We start from the raw sequence: 27,116 nt of genomic DNA on the forward strand, positions 1-27,116 counted from the left end.
TTTACTGTTGAAGTGTAAAGTTGACATCATATTGTGCCAATATAATTATTTTAGGCACTATGTTTGTACACTGATTCTAAACACTAAAAGCAAAGAGTTTTATAATACTTTGAAGATGTAAATGTTATTTACGACAGAATCAAGTTGTGTAATTGACTTAACAGCTGATAAAAATAATCCTGTCACTAAAAAGTAGAATGTTCCAAGTATCAAAATTAAATGTATTATATTTCAACATTTGCTCAAATCAATGCTTAATTTTAGTTTATTTCATATTTGAACCTTTCACTACTTGTTCAGTTTTTTTCTGAAGTGTCCAGTGGATTTCTGCTTTGTCTTCTTTATCACATAATTATGATTCTTTGGGTTAACAAACATGTAATCTATTATGGTTTTTATTTCATTCTTTGCCCAAAAGACATATTTCTTGGAGTTCTCTAACATCCTCTTTTGATCTCAATCCACTAGTTTCAAACTTTTTCATGACCATAGTACCAGGTGGGTCTCCTTTTAAATGAACTTCTATGTCATTCCACAATGTTTTGGACCCCTTTTCCTTGTCTTTGATGTTTTCTTACCTATTTTACTGGGTGCATACTGACATAATTTTCAGGAAGAATGTGTAAGAAGTTAGATTTATCAATGATGGTATGTGCTTCTTTGTCTTCTTTTTTCTTTAATTCTGCCTGCTGAGGACTTTAGTTTGGAGACAGTTGTCTTTCTTCAGTCTTCTAAGTGTTTTTCTATGTTTCTTTAATATTTTTCTTCCATTGTGTTTTCTCTTCCACTGTTACATAGGCGAATGTTACATATCTAGAGTTGACCCTACAGAACTTTTAAATTTTTCTTTCTTATGATATTTTTTCTATATATTTTTCTCTTTTGGAGATGGATGAAAACTTTCTTTTATCTCATATTTGTTGATCTCACACCCATTTTATTCTCAGTTCTTCAAATGGCACAACTGGTAGAAACTCAATGAATGGATAAAATAAATAAAATTTCTTTATATGTATACTTAGAACCATAATGCATGGAAAATGCTCATGGATTACATTGCTAGAATTAAACACTGTGCTCAAGTGCTTATTATGTGTCAGGTATTGTTAGTAAAGCTGGGGATACAGTGACAAGTTCCCTGTTCTTTTCTTTTTTTCTTGTTTCTTTTTTTTTTTTTTTTAATTTGGAAAGGTAGACTTTTAATAACTGCTTTTTATCACCAGTTATATCATTCAGTTACAAAGTAGTTAGAAATTTGCGAAAGGGCATTATTTATTTATTTAAAAGCACTCGTTCTTACATAAATATCTAGTACTTCATTGGGACACTACTTCTCAAAAGGCCTTGGCCAAAAAGCTCTCTAAACACTAGAACTCAGGTTGTTTTCAACCTACTATTAATGAAGGTGGGTGCAGAAGGAGAAGACACCCAGACAGGCTGAGTCAGGGCCAGCAGCAGTTCTCAGAGCCAGCTGAACTCCAACAGGGAGCTCAGTGGTTTTTCTTGGGGTACTCTACTTGAATTATGGTTCAATTAGTCTTCAAAAGGAAGAACAGTTAATTAACGTGATAAAGAGGTTACTGCAATCTTTGGATTATGTGTCATAATGGTAGTTAGCAAATTCTGATAGTATTAACAAAAATAGCTTCCAATGTTTCCAGGTATAAAGACAGACCTCTATATTTTTAATTTTACTGGGAAATACATGACTGATAAGCTATCGATGATACTGTCTTATGTTATAAAAAATACTAGCTTTCTTCATTTACTATGTTTATAGGCTTTCACTGCTTGAGTCAAGGTTAGGCTTATTAAGTGATTCAAGGCAATTTTATGACAGCAGCATATACTTGTTTTATTCTATGAGAATACAATGCATATGAGATAGCTTTTATTTTTGTTTGCAATTTGTAAAATTGAGTTATTATGCAGATGTAAAATACCAATAACTCATTTGAGGATCATACCACCTTCTGAAAATAGCATACATCTAATTTTCACATGTGTCAAAGTTACAGCACATACCAGACTTGTCCAGAGCAAAAGTGAGTGACTGTTCTTCACTACTTTCCCTGGCAACTGTACTGACTGTGCTTGAAAGAGCCCTGGAGCAAGGTGGAAGAGATTTTTTATTTAAGAGTGAAATGCCTTAATGGCTTTCTGGAATAGGTGATTTCTACTTTCACAATCATCAGATTGTACACGATCCCCTACACTTAATTTCTTTCTTCTTTAGGGGCAGAATAGGATTGACGTGTTGAGAACCATGGCCATTATTTAATGAGTCATGAGAGGAAGATTTCTGTGGTTATGTGTAAACTTGTGATAAGTCAGCAGAAGTTACAGGTGAAGAGGGTAGTGAGGAAGTTAAACAGGAACCACTATGTGAAGGTCAGCTTCCTTGTACACTTTGAAGACTTTTTCAGTGGCATTGATGTAGGCGCTGTTCTCAGCTCCAAGCCCAGGTCATACTTCATGACCCTACGCACAATTTGCCTGGCTAAATCCTCCATGGTGTAGGCTAAGCCAGAATGTACAATGTCTTTCTCAGATGCACTGGATATCCTGTCCTGGAACTTCTGCAGTGGGTCCTACAGGAATTGTTCCACCATGCTTTCCAAATTTTCTTTTTAAAGTATCTTGAACAGACATGAGCAAGTTGTAGTTAGAATCCCTTTCATATTTGAAGGTTAATTGGCTATAGTTGACATGATTCAGATTCTTTAGCCACTCAAAGTGAGATACTCACTTCACCAGCATTTAAGTAGAGATCTGGAATAACCATGATGTTCCTCTCCAGGGAAGTCCTGTCAGCTTCTGGAGTGGTTGGTCTTTTGGCACCTTCACAATGATCTTGGCTTTGACTCTGGGTGCATCACTGGATTTAGTCTTTGCTTCTCACATGGCAGCTGGGATCAGTATGTCACAGTCAGCCTGCATATTAATCCTTTCTTCATATACCTTTGCCTTGGAGAAGTCCAGAATTGATCCATGTGGATGTTATCAAATTCCTGAATGACAAATGTTTTATCTTCAAATCCTGATGTCATTCCTAAAATGCTCCTGAAAGAGGCTTCATTGATGAAGTTTTCAATCCCATGAAAAACACCATGGCAGTAGCAGAGATGCATCTATCTGTGGATGCCTCCTTGACTGATGGGTTTACCAGTAACACAGGCATGTACACTAATACCATAGTGCCCTATGGTGGTGGCATAGGTGTCAGCCATCCAGGACATCTCCTGCTGTGCTCATCAATGCCAGGACCAGTAGAGCCTTTTTGTGCAAGCTCCATGTGAACCTTCCTGTGATCTCCTCCTATTTATTACCTATATAGTTCTTGGGATTGATCTTAACACTTGCTTTAGCATTCCCAAATGGCACATCAACCACTGCACACTTATAAATCATCAGAGAAGCCAACGCTTTTACTTCATCTACACTCACGTCAGTGCTGTAAAGGATACTTCCCTTGCAGGGCATGTGGTGCTGGCTGTGCTGGGCCTGGTAGCCCTCGATGACCTCCTGGGAACCTGTCCTTATGCTGAATGGGGAAATAGAGGCTCAGCACTTGATTGCAGGGTTTATGATTTGCAGGATGCCTTGCACCGAGTTTCGCGTCTGCTTCTCGCTCTCCCGGGTCTTCAGGTCCTCCACCTCCTGGTCCTCCACCACCTTGTCCTCCAGGATGTAGTGCCATGGTCCAAGAAAACCTCGTCTTCGCGGTCAGCTGCCCCCTCGCCGTAGTGGCCTGGTGCAGGCCCCCGTGAGCCTTGGCTGCGGGGAGGTGGAGTGTTGCCCACGGGCCAAACCCAGCAGCCTGGCCCAGGTGGCACTTCGCAGTACAGGGTGGAGAGTAGAGGTGAGAGGAGAGCTTCCTGTTCTTTTAAATTTAAACTCTCTGGAGTGGGTGGAGGGAGTGGAAAAACAAAGAAATAAATACCAAATACATGCCAAAAACACATCTGTGTCAAAAAATGAATGTATGAAATTTGAACAAGTAAACAAGGAATGGATTACATTGTGATAGTGCTGTAAAGAAAACAAGAACGATATGCCGGAGATTGGTTAGTAGACCCTTTAGATTGGGTTGTCAGGTTCACACGGAAAAGGCAACATTTAAGTTGAAATTTAATCGGATGTAGAGAATTTTTGAGGCAGATGGAAGTTGGTGTAAAGCCCTGTAATTCCAATGACTCAGGAGACTGAGGCAGAAGGATTGCAAGTTCAAAGCCAGCCTCAGCAATTTAGCAAGGCCCTAAGCATCTTAATGAGACACTGTCTCAGAAAAAAATTAAAAAAAATGGGGGCTGGGGATGTGACTCAGTGAGTAAGCGCTCCTGGGTTCAATTCCTGGGACCAAAAAAGAAAAAAATAAATAAATAAGAAAGCTTGGGCAAATTCCCCATGACTTTGTAAGTCATGGTAGGAATCTGGATTTTCTCCTAGTGTGATGGGAAGTTATTAGGGGATTTTAAAGAGGGAATTGGTACGATCTGATTTGTGTTTTAAGACGCTTGCTCTTGTCACTGTATGAAGAACCAGTTGAAGGGAACTGGAGAGAGCAGGGGGACAGGTAAAAAGACTTTTATAGTAGTTCAGATAAGACATGATGGGTGGCTTTACCAGTCCTAATAAAGGTGGACTAAGTGGTTCACTGAAACTGCTGGGTCAGTGTACGTATGGTTTTCCAGTTTTACAAGTTATTCGTCAAAAGATTTTACTGATTTACCTTCTTCCAATGGTGTATGAGAGTATATAATAATAATATAAAGCTGGAAATTATCTAAGGGACCCATATTTCAGTTTTGTAAAAGACGAAAACAAGGTCAAATGATCTTACATGTATTAGTTCAAGATGACAAGTTCTTTTCCTAGGAGGGGACCTCAGGGATCTGCCAAGTTCTGGCAGTCTATTAACTATTACAATGCTTTCTCGGATTCCTCTTTTGTCTCACGTCCCCCGGCAGTACCTCATCATGTAATGTATGCACATGTACATCTTCACCAGTGCTTTTAGGTACTCTGAGGGCAGGCAGTACCTGTGTCATGGTACTCAGCAAGAATGGTGAGTAAAAATGGTACTTGAAAGAACCATCCATGACCACTCGAACAGACACTGAAAAAATAAGAAACCAATCATTATGTCTATTTTCTCTGCCACGATCTGGTCACTAAAAATAGTGAATCGCAATAATCCTACCATGATTATTGCACACATTTTATAAACTATTAGGTGAAGAATCCAAAGAATTCATTTCAGCTCTATATAGAGGAAAGAATTTGGAATTCATAAAAAAACTTGAATTCAAGTTGTGACTTTGCTCCTTTCTGGTAGTATGACCCTGGACCTTGGTTTCTTCAGCCTTAAATTAATCTAATAATATGTATGTGTCCTCCTTGGGTCAGGAGATTTTATGAGATTCTGAACATTGTATGTGAAAAGGACTTGTCAACTTTGAAGTACAAAGACAGACTGCTATTTAATAATGGCTGTGGTTGGTTGGAATCTATGTTATGGATACTGTTCTAAAGTTTCATGTGCATCAATTCATTGTTACGTATCACATTTCTGTAAGGGTACGGCTATTACTATATCCATTTTTCAGTTGAGAAAATGGAGAAGAAATTACATACCAGGAAAGGACAGATGCAGAACTTCAATAGAGGGCATTTGATTCTATAGTCAAAAAAAAAAAAAAAAATATATATATATATAAATAATATAGTGTAATACAATCTCCATGCTATGTTAGTGCTCTGTAAATTGTAATATTAGGCCATTCAGAGTGCATGAATCAATACAAAATATGTACCAGGCATAGTGCTAAACACTGAGGGTACAACAAAGAAAAGGGCAGTGTCAGTCATAGCCTCTTAAATAACTCCATAGAAAATTTCTTTTTTCTTTTGTTTTCAGTGCTAGGAATCAAACCCAAGGCCTGGTGCATGCTAGGCAAGCACTCAACTGCTTAATTATGCCCCCAGCCCTAATGTTTCTTTTTTAAATAAGAAAAAAACTTCCTGCTTGAACAATTGTGATAATATTTTACTTAATTAGTATGTGTGAATTCATAGATGTCTCAGCATTATAATATAAACTAGTTTACATTTTATTACATATTTATTCTATCAGGAAATATTAACCTGGCCGTAGTTTTTCAGAAAAATAACTTTGTCCTTTAACATTTCAAAAATACTAATTTTCTCCCCACTAAACAGGTTTTTTCTTTTTCTTTTTTTGTATTTGTGGCTATTCAACATTTCCAAGAGTTTAATCATGTTTAAAAACTTTAGCTAATGGGATGCCAATTTCATTTTCAATTTAGTGGACAAAGTGACTTTATTTCAAGAATAGTAAAAATAAACAAGGTGTGCAGATGGGTTTACTAACATGAATTTTGATAATTATAGAACTATGGAAATTGGAATTTTACAGCTTGATAGAACATCCCATCTTACCTGCCAGATGGAGGTGTGATGTTTTTGTATGTTTTAAAGAATTTTCTTTAGTTCCATATTATATAAATTCAGTCTTTTCTTGCACAGTTTTCTATGACACCACAGATGATTATGCAAGGCCATTTATGTAAGTGAATTGCTCAGTGATATTATCAGCCAAAATCGTAGGTTGAGGTCAAGTGATGTCAAGTCATTATTTAAAGAAAGAAAGACAAAGGGAAAAGACAAATTGTGGAGAAGAAATTTAATACATTTTGGCAACATAAGTAGGAAGGTCAGTAAAGGACATGAGGCTAGAGTGATGTCATTATAATTGGCTTCAGTTCAGAAGTGGCAGAGTGGCAGTTGGCCAAAAAGGCACTTTGATGTTGTTTGTTTATATATTTCTATTTAGCTATCCACATTCAGAGTGGAGATTGCAGCAGATAATTTTACAGTGGATGACTGAATATTGTGGTTAGGCCATTATTTTCGAACTTAGTTTCTAAGTTCCAATGACTTTATCTTACTTACAGTTTTCATTTTTAAGAGGCATTTCCTCCATGCATGTAGCTCTATAGGGATGCAAAGGTCCAACTTGCTGCAGAGGTATTTGTTAGATGGGGTGATATGGATATAGGTTTTGAGTTCAGTTAATACATTTAGGAAAGATTCCCATGATCTTTTAAAATTATAAAATAAAATAGGCAAATCTGTGCAGCCTCTATGTCCTGTTTCATGGCTAGTGTTTATACCTTGCCTCTAAAGAGGGAGAAAGGAATGAGCTGGAGGGATGGTTTCCTTTTTCAGTTTCTCATCATCTTGCACTATATACTTTATTTTCCTGCAGTTCATGGACATCTGAGTAGCTTTTAGTCTACGAGCTACATTATATGTATTCAGATATCTAATGCCCCTTATTGATTAGAGGTTTTAACCAACAAGAAGTGAAACTTTTTTTGCATGCAAATATTGGAGAGAAAATCTGTTCAATAGAAATATAAGGTAGTCCACAAATATGAGCCACATGGTCTTTTAACATTCCAAGTAGACACACTGAAAATGTTAAAATTATTTTGATAATATATTTTCTTTAACACATTATATTCAAAATACTATCATTTAAATATATAATGGAAAACAACCCTAATACTGTTGCTGCTCTGGAGGCTACAACAGATATTGTCTTGCTTCTACCCATTCTATATCCTTATTACCCTTGATTAGTACCTTTGCTAGTTTCAGTGGCTTAGGTCCTCACTTTCACCCTGGGGAGCTTTGACTTCTGGTTGCCATGACCTTCTCAGATCATGCAGCAACCTAACTATTTACTATAAAATCTGGACAGAGGCATCCACTGGGTATTTCAATAATAGCTCTGACCTCCAAAGCCAAGGAACTCACTGGGGTCAGCCTGGGGTCTGCTAACTACCAAGTGTATTTATTCCAATATAACATGAAGGATAGAGATAATGATGACTGGATTGTTCCACATCCTTTTGCATTGTGGACTTGCTTACTACCCTGGGCCCTACTCTGACATGAAGTCCCAAATGATTTTGTGTTTCTGGAAAATTGATATTGACTTGAAATTTCTGGGTAGATATTGAGAGGGACAAGTGTTGTCTTGAAAGGCAGAAGTTTCTGTATCATCTAAAAGTAAGGCAGGCAGGCAATGCTAGGCTCTATAAAGGAGAAATGGACCATTTCTTGAGGGCCCAGAAGGTTCAAGAAAATTTGGGTATTTAAGAATTTTGAGTGCAAAGACCAGAACATTCCCATTTCAGGTTTACGAATCCTGGTACTAGTCTTGGCATTGTAGAACTGCCTACTTTAGAATTTTACCTTCTCTGGAGTTCTGCTACATTTATAATTCAGTTCCAGGAAAGATCCTTAGCTTTCTTTGCCCTTCAGCTATAGTAGAACAAAGATTCTTTATATACTGCCAAGGAATCCCTCTGGCTTTCACAATTACCTTGAACTGGTGATTAATTATTTCCAACTTTTTGTTGTCTTTCTCTAATGAATTAATAGCCCTTAGCTACAGACGTTTCTTCCATAGTCCCTATAATTACTGTTTCCTCCAAATCTCCTAAATGCTTGAGATATTGCCCCTAGACAGTGTTTTCCCTTCCCATTCCATCCAGCTTAGGTGAAAGTGTTAACCATTGCCCTGTTATGGAATGCTGGGGCTCATGTTGTTGCATCTACCATGAGTGAGAGGGTACTGAGCACTAGCCATCAACAGGTGACTCACCTCTAAAATCTCATTTCAGTATCTGAATTCAACTGCTTTAGGTTAGTATTCTTGGAAACAGACTTTGAGATGGAGATACAGGAATTTTGTTGCAGAATACATTCAGGAATTTGACTCGAAGGGACTGATTGAAAGAAACAATTAGGCAGTCCCAGATTAGGTGTGGGGGATTGGTCATCCTACCTTAATCCCCCCACTCTGCCAGATAACCTGTCATTGAATGTGTACGTGTGTGTGTGCATGCATATTAACTGACATACTTTTATTTGATGATTCAGATTGATCTTAATTTCCCAAACATGCTGGTATGTTTTATTTTATTTTATTTTATTTTATTTTTATTATTTAAACAAGTGGGATACATGTTGTTTCTCTATTTGTACATGGAGTCAAGGCTTACCATTTGTGTAATCATGAATTTACATAGGGCAATGTTGTTTGATTCATTGTTATTTTTTTCCCTTCCCCCCACCCCTCCCACCCCTCTTTTCCCTCTATACAGTCCTTCCTTCCTCCATTCTTACCACCCTCCTTATCCCTAACCCTAAACCTAACCCTAACCCTAATGCTAACCCCTCCTATCCCCCATTATATGTCCTCATCTGCTTATCAGCAAGATCATTTGTCCTTTAGTTTTTTGAGATTGGCTTATCTCACTTAGCATGATATCCTCCAGTTTCATCCATTTGCCTGCAAATGCCATAATTTTATCATTCTTAATGGTGGAGTAATATTCCATTGTATATATATGCCACAGTTTCTTTATCCATTCATCAACTGAAGGGCATCTAGTTGGTTCCACAATCTGGCTATGGTGAATTGAGCAGCTATGAACATTGATGTGGCTGTATCTCTGTAGTATGCTGATTTTAAATCCTTTGGGTATAGGCCAAGGAGTGGGATAGCTGGGTCAAACGGTGGTTCCATTCCAAGCTTTCTGAGGAATCTCCATACTGCTTTCCAGAGTGGCTGCACTAATTTGCAACCCCACCATATGCTGGTATGTTTTATGACAATTTTATTCATTTATGTTTTTGCTAGAATGCCCAACCTACTTTCACTGCCATCTTTAACTAGCAGTTTCTTTCATGATTTTAATAAAATCTCTTTGGTTACACTTTTCCCAATTTCTCCCCCAAAGAGCCAGTGATTTTGTCCTCTGTACATCTATACCACATTCTACATGTTTTTGCTGTAGATACCACTAATTTGTCTTGTAATTACAGTGGAAAAGCATAAGATGGGCATTTGACTTACACAAATTCAATTACATCTGCCTGTCATTAAGAAGAAAAATGCAATAAGTGGAACAAAAGTGTTTGGCTGTGGATGCACTCATGTTTACAATAGTCTATGGATACCTAACAAAAGAGAGCTATGAATTGAGAATTTTCTTCTTTCTACTTTAGCAAGGAAAAACAGTGTAGTGTTTCAGTTATAAGGCAGGTAGAAGATGACGGTCTTCTGAAAGTCTCAGAATAAACATTTTACAGAAAACTGTTCTAAGCATTGATTTAGAGGATGTATAGAGAAAAAAAATTCCCTATTAGATGAAAATATTTGTAAGAAACAGGTTGATATTTTCATGATTTTGATAGTTTTCAAGTTGTAAAATGGGTCCTAAAATTTCTAAACATGATCTAAAAAAATAGATGCCTTATAGTACCAAATATATAACATATTACTATATACATATCACAGAATAATACACACATGATACAGAGTGAAACCATTTATACGGTATTTTGCAGAGAATTTTCATGTTTTTGTCTTGTGCTATGACTATGACTTTAGAATTAAATCTAGTATTCAAGATGATATGTCACTCTTTGCTGCTTCTACCTTCTTAGGCCCTAAGCCCCACTAAACTTATGGTTCTCAATTGAGGATAGCATATTCTTAGGGGGAAGCACATATCAGAATTTCAAAGTAAACTTTTCAAAATACCTCAAATGCAAAGATTTCTCAAAGATTCTGATATGTACCCTTGGAGAGTAGGGAAAAAGTCACAGAAGTCACCATTTATAAAGAGGCCTATTACTGATGGGTTGGTTATCTTACGTGTACATTGTATGCTGTAAGAAAGAAGAGGCTGGGCTGGGATTGTAACTCAGTAATAGAGCACTTGCCTAGCACAGTGAGGCACTGGGTTCGATCCTCAGCACCACATGAAAACAAATAAATAAAATAAAGGTTAAATTCTTTAAAATATAAAAGGAAAGAAAGACAAGGCTGAGGCATAGTGTAACAGACTTAGCAGGGATTCTAACTTGTCTTTGGCAATTATTTCTCCTTAGCATCCACTGTGTACCTAGCACAGAGAAAATGTTCAATAATATTTGTTAAGTGCAATGTATAAAGCGGCTCCCCTGCCCTTTCTGTTGCAGCCATTTTCCCCGCCTCCCAACCACTTGTCAATCTGTGAACATCCTGGCTAGCTACTGGTTCATCATTCAGCTTGCAAGTATCCTTCTCCGATATTGGTCCCCTGTTAGCCTGGCGGAATTCAACCGCCATCTTTCCTCTCTTGCTTCTCTCTCCTACACACTTGCTTTTTTTCCTCCTGGCTTTCCACTCTCTCTAGCGTGTGCCCTTTCTCTTTCCTTTCTCTTTTCCTCTCATGGAATGTCAAGGATCTCAGGAGGCCATTGATTACCAAATTTACCTGCCTTTATCAAGGACTGCAAGCATGGAGCTGCTAATTAATGCCCCCTGGGCCCTTGCCTGCATGACCTTCCCCCTGCCTATGGCTTCTCACTTAATGCAAAACCAGGCCTAGTCAGTAGGCAGGAAGGAGAGATAAGGGGGGAGAGACCTGGAGAACAAAAGAGACTTTAACCTATAAAAGATGTAGGGTGCGCTCACTTCTTGGGACTTTAGAACATCAGCCATGGTCCCCTTCTTGCTGCCGGGAGAAGTCTGTATTATTACCTTTAAATAAAACCTGCTTAATATGCTTGCCTTGGCGTGCTTCTCTAGTGATCAATCTTCAACATTAGAAGAAGCAGAACTTGTCACCGACAAACGGTAGTATCAATATGAGAAAAGTGAGTGAGAAAAGAGGAGAACCTGCCTTACTTAAAAGCACTAAAATTTAGCTTAAAAATGAAAACTCTTCTCTGGCAAAAATTAACTTAAAAATTGTCTACAGCTTTGATTTTGTCCCTGATTTAAATCACAGACAAAAACATCACTGTAAGGAAAAATGCAGCTCAGCTCGGGACCCGTGGTAGCTCCAGCCCTTCCGTCGGAACTGGCGCTCCGTATGCCCGTTTCAGTTGCAGCTCAATTATAGCTCCCAGAAATCCATGATGGACACAGGACCTCACACAAGAGACTTTATTATGTGGACGACTAGCACGTTCGCTCTGGGATTGAAAAGAAAGGGAAAAAGAGAGATGGCGTGGATGCTTCTCCCAGATATTGGAATCTCCTGGGCTGGAAGGAACCAATAGCGGAGGAGAAAACTTGCAAGCTGACTGATGAACCAATAGCTAGCTAGCATGTTCAGACTGACAAGCTAGGATGTAATGTGGGAAGCAGGAAATGGCTGTAGCATAGGCCGAAAATTCCTGTAACTGGAAGAGGTGGGCAGAGCAACTTTATCACAGATTGACAAGTGGTTGGGAGGTGGGGAAAATGGCTGCACCTGAAAGGGTGGGGGATCGGCTTTGTATTACAATCACTAACATGGAGGTGTTAAAGATACTTTCCCCATTTGCCATTTAACACATTCACTGAATGCTTGCAGAGTTCCTGGTACCCAGTAGGGGCTAGGCCTCTGAATTCTCACACAGTTACTACTAATGCTAATAGTTAAGTATTTGTCTTGATCCCCAGATTCTCTGGATCTAAAAAAACAGGTGCAAAATAATTTTTTTTATTTTGCCTACTCACAGTTCTATGGGATCAATGTAATGAAGTGGTAAATTTTCAGGGACTGAGAATACAGAACAGGGGGTTGGTGACACTTGATGACTCAGTGCCTAACAGAATAGTGAACCTCTTGCTTAAATTTAAAAAGAGAAATTTATGACTTTGGTGTACAGAGAAGAGAAGGTTGGGAAATTAAGGCAGAAAACAGATTTTGAAAATCAGCAGGTTGCTCAGTGATTGTTTTTAAAAAAATTTTTTTACTTGTTATCTACCTTAAGGTTGGAAGAATTAGAAAAGTGTTTCTCATAATTCTGGGGATAATTCAGAGTACACATTATTTAGAGGATTTTTTTTTTTTTTTTTTTTGCAGCGTTGGGGATTGAACCAAGGGCCTTGTGCTTGCGAGGCACACACTCTATCAACTGAGCTATATCCCCAGCCCTAGAGGATTTTTAAAAGAAGCATTGTTTCATAGTTATTCATAATTAAGGTGGAATACTGGTTTTTATGGTGATTTCTGGAAGGCCAGGAAATGCTAATTACTGACCCACAGGAAAAAAAGAAGTGATTCATCCGTATGTTGTTTTGGAGTTTCAAATTCACATTTACACATTAAATACCCTTTCCCCACTCTTTGTCCTTATAACTATCAACATTTGTGGAACAGTGTTCTGCAGAACAGTGGATTCTAAGTTGTTAATCTGTCTTACAACAAAACAATTATTGAAGAGTGATAAGTCATGGTCATCCAGGGTCCATTTGGGTTGTGTCGGCTCAAAAAATGACCCACTTTTAATTCTTCTTTTTTCTTCTGTTATTAGCAAAAACATATTGAGCATTTTACCAGTTTGTTCTGTTACTGAATTAACTTTTTATTGAAGAAGCTGAATTAAATAGTAGTTTTTGAACTGTAATAGTCCTTGTCTAAGTAAGGCCAAATGAAAGGTACTTGCAAAGATTGCATAATAGTGCTATGATAATGATTAATTGTGTTCTAGTGCTACTAGAAAGCGGGTTATTAGATGTTCCAAAAATATAAATAAAAAGATAGATATTACTGAGTATTGTTGAGTATCCATTCAACAAAATACAAAGTAGATCTCTGCCTCCCAAATGAAAATGTGCAAAGGCAAAGCAATCCCTAAGAAAATAATATAGAATCTTCAGGCTGGTATGGGCTTCCAAACAGAGCTCAGTGAATTTCAGGAAGTAGAATTTAAAAAGTGGGCTTTTTGTTTTACTCTGTTTATTTATTTATTTATTTATTTTTTAAAAAACTTTTTTCTTTTTTTTTTTTATAATTTTTTTTCCATGGCATAAAGGCATACCATTTGTGTAATCATAAATTTACATAGAGTAATGTTGTTTGATTCATTCTGTTATTTTTTCCATTCCCCCCACCCCTCCCACCCCTCTTTTCCTCTATATAGTCCTTCCTTCCTCCATACTTGCCCCCCTCCCTAACCCTAACTCTAACCCTAACACTAACTCTTCCGTCCCCCCATTATGTGTCATCATCCACTTATTAGCGATATCATTCTTCCTTTGGCTTTTTGAGATTGGCTTATCTCACTTAGCATGATATTCTCCAATTTCATCCATTTGCCTGCAAATGCCATAATTTTATCATTCTTTATGGCTGAGTAATATTCCATTGTATATATATACCACAGCTTCTTTATCCACTCATCAATTGAAGGGCATCTAGGTTGGTTCCACAGTCTGGCTATTGTGAATTGAGCAGCTATGAACATTGATGTGGCTGTATCTCTGTAGTATGCTGATTTTAAGTCCTTTGGGTATAGGCCAAGGAGTGGGATAGCTGGGTCAAATGGAGGGTCCATACCAAGTTTTCTAAGGAATCTCCACACTGCTTTCCAGAGTGGCTGCACTAATTTGCAGCCCCACCAGCAATGTATGAGTGTACCTTTCTCCCCACATCCTCGCCAACACCTGTTGTTGCTCGTATTCTTGATAATCGCCATTCTAATTGGGGTGAGATGGAATCTTAGGGTGGTTTTGATTTGCATTTCTCTTATTACTAGAGATGTTGAACATTTTTCCATATGTTTGTTGATTGCTTGTAGATCTTCTTCTGTGAAGTGTCTATTCATTTCCTTAGCCCATTTGTCAACTGGATTATTTGTATTCTTGGAGTAGAGTTTTTTGAGTTCTTTGATTCTGGAGATTAGTGCTCTATCTGAAGTATGATTGGCAAAGATATTCTCCCACTCTGTAGGCTCTTTCTTCACATTGCTGATAGTTTCCTTTGCTGAGAGAAAGCTTTTTAGTTTGAATCTATCCCAGTTATTGATTCTTGCTTTTATTTCTTGTGCTATGGGAGTCGTGTTAAGGAAGTCTGGTCCTAAGCTGACATGTTGAAGATCTGGACCTACTTTTTCTTCTATAATCTACAGGGTCTCTGGTCTGATTCCGAGGTCCTTAATCCATTTTGAGTTTAGTTTCGTGCATGGTGAGAGATATGGGTTTAGTTTCATTCTGTTGCATATGGATTTCCAATTCTCCCAGCACCATTTGTTGAAGAGGCTATCTTTTCTCCATTGCATATTTTTGGCCCCTTTGTCTAGTATGAGAAAATTGTATTTATTTGGGTTTGTGTCCAGGTCCTCTATTCTGTACCATTGATCTACCTTTCTATTTTGGTACCAATACCATGCTGTTTTTGTTACTATTGCTTTGTAGTAGAGTTGAAGATCTGGTATTGCAATACCCCCTGTTTCACTCTTCCTGCTAAGGATTGCTTTAGCTATTCTGGGTTTCTTATTCTTCCAGATGAATTTCATAATTGCTTGCTCTATTTCTGTAAGGTACATCATTGGGATTTTAATTGGAATTGCATTGAATTGGTATAGCACTTTAGGTAGTATGGCCATTTTGACAATATTAATTCTTCCTATCCAAGAACATGGAAGATCTTTCCATCTTCTAAGGTGTTCTTTAATTTCTTTCTTAAGTGTTGTCTAGTTCTCATTGTAGAGGTCTTTCACCTCTTTTGTGAGATTGATTCCCAAGTATTTTATTTTTTTCAATGCTATTGTGAATGGGGTAGTTTTCCTAATTTCTCTTTCTGAAGATTCATCACTTATGTATAAAAATGCATTGGATTTATGAGCATTGATCTTGTAACCTGCTACTTTACTGAATTCACTTATGAGTTCTAAGAGTTTTCTGGTGGAATTTCCAGGTTCCTCTAAATATATAATCATGTCATCAGCCAACAGGGATAGTTTGAGTTCTTCTTTTCCAATTGGTATCCCTTTAATTTCTTTGGTTTGTCTAATTGCTCTGGCCAAGAACGATATTGAATAGAAGTGGTAAAGAGGGCATCCCTGCCTTGTTCCAGTTTTTAGGGGGAATGCTTTCAGTTTTTCACCATTTAGAATGATATTAGCCATGGGCTTAGCATAAATGGCCTTTACAATGTTAAGGAATGTTCCCACTATCCCTATTTTTTCTAGTGTTTTGAGCATGAAGGGGTGCTGTATTTTATCAAATGCTTTTTGTGCATCTATTGAAATAATCGTGTGATTCTTGACTTTAAGTCTATTGATATGGTGAATGACATTTATTGATTTCCTGATGTTGAACCAACCTTGCATCCCTGGGATGAAACCCACTTGATCATGGTGCACTATCTTTTTAATATGTTTTTGTATGCGATTTGCTATAATTTTGTTGAGAATTTTTGCGTCGATGTTCATTAAGAATATTGGTCTGAAATTTTCTTTCCTTGATGATTCTCTGTCTGGTTTAGGTATCAGGGTGATATTGGCTTCATAGAATGAGTTTGGGAGGGTTCCCTCCTCTTCTATTTTATGGAATACTTTGAGAAGTATTGGAATGAGCTCTTCTTTAAAGGTTTTGTTGAACTCGGCTGAGAACCCATCTGGTCCCGGACTTTTCTTTGTTGGTAGGCTTTTGATGACTTCTTCTATTTCAGTACTTGAAATTGGTCTATTTAAATTGTGTATGTCCTCCTCCTTCAGTTTAGGCAATTCATATGTCTCTAGAAACCTATTGATGTCTTCAAGGTTTTCTGTTTTGTTGGAGTGTAGATTTTCAAAATAGCTTCTAATTATGTTTTGTATTTCAATCCTGTCTGTTGTGATATTTCCTTGTTCACTCCGAATTTTAGTGATTTGGGTTTTCTCTCGTCTTCTCTTTGTTAGTGTGGCTAAAGGTTTATCAATTTTGTTTATTTTTTCGAAGAACCAGCTATTTATTTTGTCAATTTTTGTATTGTTTCTTTTGTTTCAATTTCATTGATTTCAGCTCTGAGTTTAACTATTTCCTGTCTTCTACTGCTTTTGGTGCTGGTCTGTTCTTCTTTTTCTAGGGCTTTGAGCTGTAGTGTTAGGTCGTTTATTTGTTGAGTTTTACTTCTTTTATTAAATGCGCTCCATGAAATAAATTTCCCTCTAAGTACTGATTTCATAGTGTCCCAGAGATTTTGATATGATGTTTCTTTGTTCTCATTTACCTCTAAGAATTTTTTAATTTCCTTCCTAATATCTTCTGTTATCCATTCATCATATAATAGCATATTGTTTAATCACCAGATGTTGGAATAGTTTCTGTGTTTTACTCTTTCATTTATTTCTAACTTCAATCCATTATGATCTGATAGAATACATGCTAGTGTCTCTATCTTCTTGTATTTGCTAACATTAGCTTTGTGGCATAATATATGGTCTATTTTAGAGAAGGATCCATGTGCTGCTGAGAAGAAAGTGTATTCACTCTTGGTTGGATGGTGTATTCTATAAATGTCCGTTAAGTCTAAATTATTGATTGTGTTATTGAGATCTATGGTTTCTTTGTTCAATTTTTGTCCGGTAGATCTGTCCAGTGGCGAGAGAGGCGTGTTAAAATCACCTAGTATTATTGTGTTATGGTCTATTTGGTTTCTGAAATTGAGAAGGATTTGTTTGACATACATGGATGAGCCACTGTTTGGGGCATAGATGTTTATGATTGTTATATCTTGCTGATTTATGCTTCCCTTAAGCAGTATGAAATGACCTTCTTTATCCCTTCTGACTAACTTTGGATTGAAGTCCACATTATCGGAAATGAGGATGGATACTCCAGCTTTTTTGCTGAGTCCATGTGCATGGTATGTTTTTCCCCATCCTTTCACCTTTAGTCTATGGATATCTTTTTCTATGAGGTGAGTCTCTTGCAGGCAACATATTGTTGGATCTTTCTTTTTAATCCAATCTGCCAGTCTATGACTTTTGATTGATGAATTCAGGCCATTAACATTCAGGCTTATTATTGAGATAGGATTTGGTTTCCTGGTCATTTGGTTCATTTTTAAAATTTTATTTATTTGTTTGTTTGACACAACTTGGCTCCTCCTTTATTTGACAATTCCTTTAGGATAATTCCTCCCTTTGCTGATTTGCTTCTTTGTTTTTCATCTCTTTCTCATGAAATATTTTGCTGAGAATGTTCTGTAATGCTGGCTTCCTTTTTGTAAATTCTTTTAGCTTTTGTTTATCATGGAAGGATTTTATTTCATCGTCAAATTTGAAGGTAAGTTTTGCTGGGTATAAGATTCCTGGTTGGCATCCATTTTCTTTCAGGGCTTGAAAAATGTTGTTCCAGGCCCTTCTAGCTTTTAGGGCCTGGATTGAAAAATCTGCTGATATCCGTATTGGTTTCCCCCTGAATGTAATTTGGTTCTTTTCTCTCACAGCCTTTAAAATTCTGTCTTTATTTTGTATGTTAGGCATTTTCATTATAATGTGCCTTGGTGTGGGTCTGTTGTAATTTTGTGTATTTGGAGTCCCCTAAGCCTCTTGAACTTGATTTTCCATTTCATTCTTCAGATTTGGGAAATTTTCTGATATTATTTCATTGAATAGATTGTTCATTCCTTTGGTTTGTTTCTCTAAGCCTTCCTCAATCCCAATAATTCTTAAATTTGGCCTTTTCATGATATCCCATAGTTCTTGTAGATTCTTCATGATTTCTTACCATCTTCTCTATTTGTTCATCTTTGTTTTCAAGGTTAAATATTTTGTCTTCAATGTCTGAGGTACTGTCTTCCAGGTGTTCTATCCTACTGGATATGCTTTCTGTGGAGTTCCTAATTTGGTTTATTGTTTCCTTCATGTCAAGGATTTCTGTTTAGTTTTTTTTCAATATCTCTAACTCTTTATTAACTCTTTATTTTTTCAAGATGGCGGCCTAGATTGTGGCTGCATTTCATGTTGCTCCAGGACTCAGGATTCAAAAGAGGAGAAATTGAGAGACTTGGGACCAACTCAAAGCAGCCGGGTGAGTCTCTCCCATTGGGGAGGCGTCCTGGATGGGACAGTCGTCCCAGAATGCAGGGAACTTTGTGAAGTAGAACTGCCGGCGAAATGCCCCTCCCCCCGCTGGAGCAGTGAACTCGGACAACTGGGAGCATCGGAGAGGAGGCCGCTCAGCACAGCGCTGGGACTCGGAGCCACCACTGGGGCTCCGGAGGCTGCCTAGGGGACGAGCGGCGAGGAGAGCTGTGTGGACTCAGGACACCGGGGCCTGCCCTGAGGAGGAGGAGGAGGAACGTGGCCGCTTGGATTCGGAGTGACTACACCAGAGCTACAGGCAGTTGCCAGAGGAGAAGTTGCGCGGCGAGCTGTTTGGACTTAGAGCCACGGCTTCTGAACACCGGGGCCTGCCCTGAGGATGAGGAGGAGGAGGAGCGGGGCCACTTGGATTCAGAGTGACTGCACCAGAGCTACAGGCGGTTGCCAGAGGAGGGGCTGCGTGGCGAGCTGTTTGGACTCAGACCACTTCTGAACATCGGGGCCTGCCCGGAGGAGTAGGAGGAGGAGGAGGAGGAGGAGCGCGGCAGGGCATTTGGACTCGCGGTGACTGTGTTGGAGCTCCAGGCGGCTGCTCAGAGGAGAAGGCGAGTGGTGATTTGTTTGGACTTAAAGCGACCGCTCCTGAACACAGGGGGGCTGCCTGGAGGAGAAGTGTGTTGGGTCGCTTGGTCTCGAGTGGCCGCACCAGAGGACACATGCAGCAGGTCACGTGGATTCAGAGCCACTCAGAGTGACCGCTCCTGAACACCCGGGGGGTTACCTGGAGGAGGAGGAGGAACAGGGAGGGTCATTTTGACTCGGAGTGATTGATTGCACAGGGGTACGGGTGGTTGGTGGGAGGTGGAGGCACTCAGTGAGTTTCTTGGACTCCTAGTGACCGCACCAGAATACTGGGCGGCTGTCTGGAGGAAGAGGCGTGTGGCGGGTCTCTGGGACTCAGAGCAATTGTATGGGGCCCCAGGTGGCTGCTCAGAGGAGGGGCTGCATAGCCAGGCGATTAGGTGCAGAGCAGGGTCCCAGGATCTAGGAGGCTTCTTGGTGGAAGAGCCGCACAGAGACATGCTTAGGGGCGGAGTGAAGGTTCCAGGCCTGCGGGCAGATTTTCTGAGGAGGGGCAGCCTAAGGAGATTCATCTGCGAAGGGTGAGGCTCCCAGGCCCAGCAGGTAGAGCCGGGCCCCTGGGAACTTTGCAGAGGAAGGCATGGGAACTTTGCAGAGGAAGGCAGCCCAGCCCAGGTGGTAGCTGTAAATTGAGGGGAACCTCTAGGAGGGAACTGACCAGCGAGACCTCCCCACCGGGTGAGTCTTCCCTGCCGGGTGAGGTTTCCCCACAAGGACGGTAAAACCAGAGACACAGGCCCAAACAGGCCTTGCCTCAGCCCGCAGCCTAGTTCCCCTTTGGATGACCATTGGTCAACAAGTGGAGGCACCTCAGCCCACTAGCAGGGAATATACCCCACCTGAAGGCCACCACTCCTAGAGAGGCAGCTTCCTTGTGGAGCACCGCATTATCAACTTCCTCCAAGACTTCAGCCTACTGAAGGCCAAGAGGGGATATATATAGAAATCTTCAGGGACATTGTAAGTCAATAAAGGAAATCTGCAATATCTCAGCGGTCCACTGATACCTGAACAATATGAGAAAACAAGGAAAGAAAATGCTGCAAACAAATCTAGATGTTACATCAATAAAACCCAATGACAGCATGGCAGAAGAAATGACAGAAAAGGAGTTCAGATTGTACATAATTAAAATGATCAGAGAAGCAAACGATGAGATGAAAGAGCAAATGCAGGCATTGAATGATCGCACCAATCGACAGTTAAAAGAGCAAATACAGGAAGCAAAAGATCATTTCAATAAAGAGTTAGAGATATTGTTTATTTATTTATTTATTTATTTTTAACTTTGGCAACCACGTTTTAGTGTTTGTGCTGTTACTTGTTATAACCTTGTGTCCAAATTGGAGTTGGATGTTGACTATGAAGATCTGTTCTGTAAGAGCAACGTCTAAACCACAAGTCACTTGCTTATCTAGATTGTTCTTAATGCTCTGTGTAGAACACATGCAAGACTCTCCCCAGAGATGTTTTTTCTTTTGTAAAGAAGTCACTGATCTGCATCAAGTGATAGGCAGCAGAACCAAGGTCTGTGTGGCACTGAGATGAACAGCTGGCCTAGAGAAAAAGCACAACAAAGCCAGAACTCAAATGCATGAAAAGTTGCCTTCTGCTTTAATTGCATTTCAAAAAAATGAAAGAAAACCTAAAACCTATTGATAGAAACAATTTAAATATTGATATGTAAACATAAACTGCTAGCTAAACTGCTCATTAAAGAGGTGCTGAAGAAAAATGTCCATGGAAAGTTTGTGAAAAGATAGTTAAGAAATATTGATGGCTGTTATCCATGAAGTGTGAGACTAGTGTTCAGCTTGGAAATAGAATTCATTTTTCAGTGTATAAATCCTTCTTTGTGTGTATGTGTGTGTGTGTGTGTGTGTGTGTGTGTGTGTCCAACAATGAGAACAATGAAAGCAACAACTCGAAAACAACCAGGCCATGACAAAGTCAATTTGGTAGTGGTGCTCTGCTGGGTGTCAAGAAGTTTTTCTTCTGTATGTTTTTGGTTTCTTTGTCTAGTATGAGGTGAATGTATTTATGTGGGTTCGTCTCTGTGTCTTCTATTCTGTGCCCTTGGTCTGCCTATCTATTTTGGTGCCAATACCATGCCGTTTTTGTTACTTTTATTCTGTAGTATAGTTTAAGGCCTGGTATTGCGATACCTTCTGCTTCACTTTTCCTGCTCAGGATTGTTTAGGCTATTCGAGGTCTCTTATTCTTCCAGATGAAGTTCATGATTGCTTTCTCTATTTCTATGAGGTACATCATTGGAATTTTAATTGGAATTTTATTTAATTTGTATAGAACTTTTGGTAGAATGATCATTTCAACAATGTTATTTCTGCCTATCCAAGAACATGGGCGAATCTTTCCATATTCTAAGGTTTTCTTCAATTTCTTTCTTTAGTGTTCTGTAGTTTTCATTGTAAAGGTCTTTCACCTCTTTTATTAGATTGATTCCCAAGTATTTTTTTTTTTTTGAGGCTATTGTGAATGGAGTGGTTTTCCTAATTTATGGATGTCCACTTCCATAAATATTGTGAGCATGCATAAAAGAGGCTGTTGGAAGCAATAGACAATGCACAGACTTGTATGAGCATGTTTGAACATGTTTGACTATTGTAGTAGTAATTAAGTTAGTGCAGCTGAGCCTCGGATTCCTCTTCTGTAAGATGGAAATAATTCTTACTTTCTGGATTACCATGAAGGAAATGTCTGGCATAGTGCCTGTTGTTATGGTTTCTATGTATTAGATTGCCTTCTCCCTTTTGACTATTTTAAATTTCATTTATTATACAGATCTTATGCAATGTACCAATTTTTTTTTCTTTTTGGAAATTTAGGGTATTATTTGGAAGGTTTTTTTATGTTCTATTTTTCCTTGGCTGCTGTCAAAATATTTATTCATTTGACAAACAAAATTGTGTATATATATATATATACATATATGGCATTCATATATGCCATATATATATACATATATGGCATTCAACCTGATGTTTCAAAATATGTAAACATGGATAGACTAAAATAAGCTAATTAAATATGTATTCTCTTATAGACTTATCATTTGCAGTGAAAACACTTTAAATTTACACCCTTAGCAGTTTTCAAGTGTATAACATGTTGTTATTGGCAAGAGACAGTACTGTAATCTTTTGAACTTATTCCTCCTAACTGAAATTTCAGTTTGAACCAACATTACCCCATTATTTCCTTCTGACCTCAGCTCATGCTAATCATCAGTCTACTCTCTGAATCTATGAATCATTAAGCTCTTTTTAAAAAAAAAAAATTATTTATTTATTTTTTACAGACCACATTTTGATTCATTGTACACAAATGGGGTACATCATTTTGTTTCTATGGTTGTACACAATGTAGATTCATACCATTTGTGTAATCATGCATGTACATAGGGTAATGTATGATATTTCCTGGAGAATTTCTTTCTCCATGTGAGAAATACATTCATTACTTTGCCATACTTTGTATCTGGACTAAGCCACTATGTCCAAGAGTAACTTTTGTTATTGAATCATCTAAATTATAAGTACTGTGACAACTTCTCCTTACTTCTTTTTCTCATCCTTCCCTTCTTTTGTCCTCAAAAAAATTATTTGTATTCTTTGCTTTGGCAGAAGTATGACCTGTAAACCCATTTTCATTTGAGATTTCTGTCCTGAGAAATTATTTTATGTAAAAAACGAATCTGTTCCAGAGATACATTTATGTTCTTCTGTGTCATAACCTGAAAAAACAGCTTTAATACTTCATGCATTTTACAATTTCAACATATGTAATTGTTAGTTTAATGTGGCAATTTTGCCAGCGATAGTGTCCAGTTATTCAGTCCAACATAAGCTCCGTGTTACTTTGAGTATACCTTGCAGATGTGGTTAATAGCTATAACCAATTGACTTTACTTAGAGGAAGTTACGCTTGATAGTGTGGATGTGCCAAATTTAATCAGTTGAAACATTTTAAAAGCAAAGCCGAAGTTTCCTTGAGGAAGAAAAACTTCAATCCACAATCATAGAAGCTAATTCCATGAAATAAATATCTTAATATGTACATATACATCCCACTTTACTTGTTCTTCTGGTAGAATCCTGACTTACACATATTTTCATTTTGAGAGTAGGGGCTCTATAAAGGTTAGAGGCTGGAAATATTTGATAGAAAAAGCCTCAAAGACAATGTTGGTGGTAATATGAATAATAAAAGTATTTTTGGTAAAGTCTCAGCAGGAAGTGAGGCATAGATTATTTTCAGAATCTTCAGAGGTACCAAACCTGCCATCACCTTGATCTGATTTTTGGGCTTCGAAGTATAAGAAAATTAATCTCTGGTATTTTAAGTCATGCTTATGAATCACTAATTGTGCCTCAAGTTAGAGTTATGCCATGCTTCGCGAAAGTCCTTTCGCCTAAAGTGTGTTTTGTCTTTTGAACTAAACAATAATTTTGTCATATCCCGTCTCTCCTATACTATGCCTGAATTAAGCTGTTATGCTTTGTAATGATTGCAATTATTACAAAGTTTTCTCAAGAGTTTCTGACAGGGTTTCTTTTGTCAAAATGTGTTTACTTACAAACTTATTTGACACAATTTAGCAGGTTTGCTGCTAAGAAGATCCAAGGAGATGATGTAATTCTGTGGCTCAAACATTTCCGTCATTGGGACAATCACTGAAGATGATCAAGCCTATATTTCAGAACACTCTCATCAGCATCTTTTGATACAAGAAGCTTTTCAGGAAAGTAAAACATATAGAACAACAGATTTTTTTTAAATAATCCAAAATAGCTTCATCTTTTTTCTTTTGGAAACATAGACAAAGATAAAATTATTAAGATAAAATTACAAAGATACGATTACTAAGAATGTCCAGTTAATAAAAGTATAATTGAGAAACATAATTCATAATCATCCAATTATTGATGGCACATAAAGGCTATTACATAAAGTAGATTGTGCTTTGAGTAACTCCATTTTTGCTGTCTAGATCGCTACTTCATTTACTCCACACAAAAGTAAATAGTAGTGCCAGTGACTGATTTTCATGTTTTAATTGGGATTAGTTTGGGATAGCTGTATATTTTATAATAAAACTATCTATATGTCTTGGTAATAAAATTATCTGTATGTCTTGAAAAGCATTGTCCAGTAGCTCATGACATAGGACTGTGTCATAACATCGGGGCTATGTGTTGTTAAAACTAGTTCAGTTGATTAATTTACAGAAATAAAGCTCACACCCAAAGAGTGACTTGCTTAAAATCTCACAGTGCACTAATTAACAGGATTGGTACTAGAGGAGGGAAGGAGATCGACATAGAACTTTTTTTGTACCTGATATCCTCCTAATCATTTTCTACACATTCTCCCAATTTTCATAGCTCTTCAAAGGAGATGTAATTTTTCCCATTGTATAGAGGAGGTAATGGATTTCAAAGACTTTAGTGATATGTGTCAAGTAAGAAAACCAGCAGGGATTTAGCACAGGTCTAAATCTCTTATCACTCTGCTGTACTTAAATGTAAAACTCAGACCTCTTTCTTCAGTTGTGTACACACCATGGGCAATTTTCTCCTCTTTAAAAAAGTTACAAAAAAGCAAATATACACTTGTCTTGGTATATTCAAGATGTATTACTACTATACACATTTAATTAGTTTGTTCCATAATTCGTTACATATTTTGTTGATTTTCTTCAGAACAAATATCACTTCTATGTGTTTTTGGGTCAAATATTGAACAAAAAAGAATAAATAATTTCTCAGACTCATCTAAAGGGTCAGAAAGCTTATACAGCTATATTAACCAAATCTGAAAATGATTAAGCATCTTCCTTCTTTTAATAATTGAAAAACTGATTAATGTAATTTAAGAAAAATTGCTATGAATAAATTACATAAAACTTAAGTGATATTTTAAAAAATTGAATACCTTACCTACTTTGGTATAGTGTATTAAACTATTACTGAACAGTACCCATTGTTTTTTCTATACAATCTTTATAATAGAAATGGATTATGATTCTGTTGATGAGATTTCTTTCTTCTACGCCCCATATAAATAGCCATTGTCCAATTTATTTTGGAAGATGAATGGCAAGCTATAATATTTCTAATTTAAAATTGTGCTCAATTATCTTGTTTATATGTAAGGAGTTGTGACCAAAGGTGTACTGAACTGCGCTTATGTCATTTATAAACCCTCCATTGTGTTATTAGTTTCCAAATTTTATTAACAGAAATGACTGAATGATATTATTCTGCAACAGATTCATCTTTCATCTGGAAGTCTGAATTGACTTAGCTTACTTTTACAATCTAAATCAACAATTATTTTCTCATAAATGTGTTATATTTATCAATCTAATTTATTCACCTATGCATAAATAATTGCTGATTTGGAAAAAGTTCCAACTCCCCTTTTTTGAGACATAGTCTTGCTCTACTGCTCAGACTGCTCTTAACTTGTGGGGTTAAGTGTTCCTCTTACTTCAGCCTCCCAAGTAGTTGGGATTATAGGTGTTTTCCACTGAACCTGGCTAAATCATCTAATTTCTACTTTTTAAAATTTACTTTAGAAAGTTCAGTAAATGTAAAATCCTAAGAGGCTGCAATTTATTTCAATAGAGAATGGAGGAGAATTACAGGTTAATAGAAAATTCATTTTTTTCCTTAGAAATTATGTTGAGACTGTTGAGTTAACAGAAATAACTTTTTAAGCTAAAATGTGGAGTTCAGTTGCCACAGAGCAAACCAGTTATAGAAAAATATTTTGAATTATAAATAGAATTTATATACTTTTCAGAATAAAACTATAAATATTTAAAGCGAATATTGTTTTCGTTGCTAAGAAGGAAGGACATTATGGCTACTTATATATATTTTTCTATATGGTACTCTAGCTACCTCAAATCATTTGTGGATTTGTCCAGTTAAAAGAAAGATGGGAAGGAAGAATGAATGGGAGAATGAAAGCTGAGGCAGAGCTTCTCACAACACGACCTGAAGTCCACAGGAGTGCTTTGGGAAGCAACTTTGTTGATATGTTGAAGGAGGCAGGGTTGGGAGAGGGAAAAGTAAACTCTGATGAGGTTGCAACAGAGATCTCAGCTGCTGCTTGGGGATTTGGAATTGTGATCCTTCACAGCATTTCTAACAGACTCTGGGACTGGGTCATCATTTCTCTGCAACATTCACTGGTTGCAGGTGGTCCCTGAGCAGAAAACACTGCCTTGGGTCAGGTGGCTTAGCTCCACTTCCCTCACTCCTTGCTGCAAATTGAAGTTCTAGACTAGGCAAGGAGAGAATCATATTCTTAAGAAAGAAAAGAGAAAAATAATTCAGTATATGGAGAATTGGATATGTAGTAGTGTTTCAGTAGGATAGAATATTTAAACACTTTAAAAAAGTGTAAATAATGAGAATAAGTCAAGTGTTCTTTATTTTCTTAAAGATATCACTGCAAAATTGTTGCCTGTCTGTCTTAGTGATTGTATTGTTTTAACAAAATGCCCGAGACTGAGTTATTTATAAAGAAGAGAAACTGATCCCCTCTGG

General features: G+C 37.6%; 1 pseudogene across 1 annotated transcript; it reads right to left on the reverse strand.

Annotated features, from left to right (window-relative positions):
• Positions 1-2,367: 2,367 nt before the first annotated feature.
• On the reverse strand, positions 2,368-5,051 carry LOC306670377 (glutamate dehydrogenase 1, mitochondrial-like; annotated as a pseudogene). Its single transcript has 2 exons — positions 4,959-5,051; positions 2,368-3,681 (listed from the first exon to the last, which is right to left on the reverse strand). The product of its transcript is annotated as a glutamate dehydrogenase 1, mitochondrial-like (transcript).
• Between the last annotated feature and the right edge of the window lie 22,065 nt (positions 5,052-27,116).

Source organism: Sciurus vulgaris, assembly GCF_902686455.1.
Source record: "Sciurus vulgaris genome assembly, chromosome: 10".
Lineage (NCBI taxonomy): Eukaryota > Metazoa > Chordata > Mammalia > Rodentia > Sciuridae > Sciurus > Sciurus vulgaris.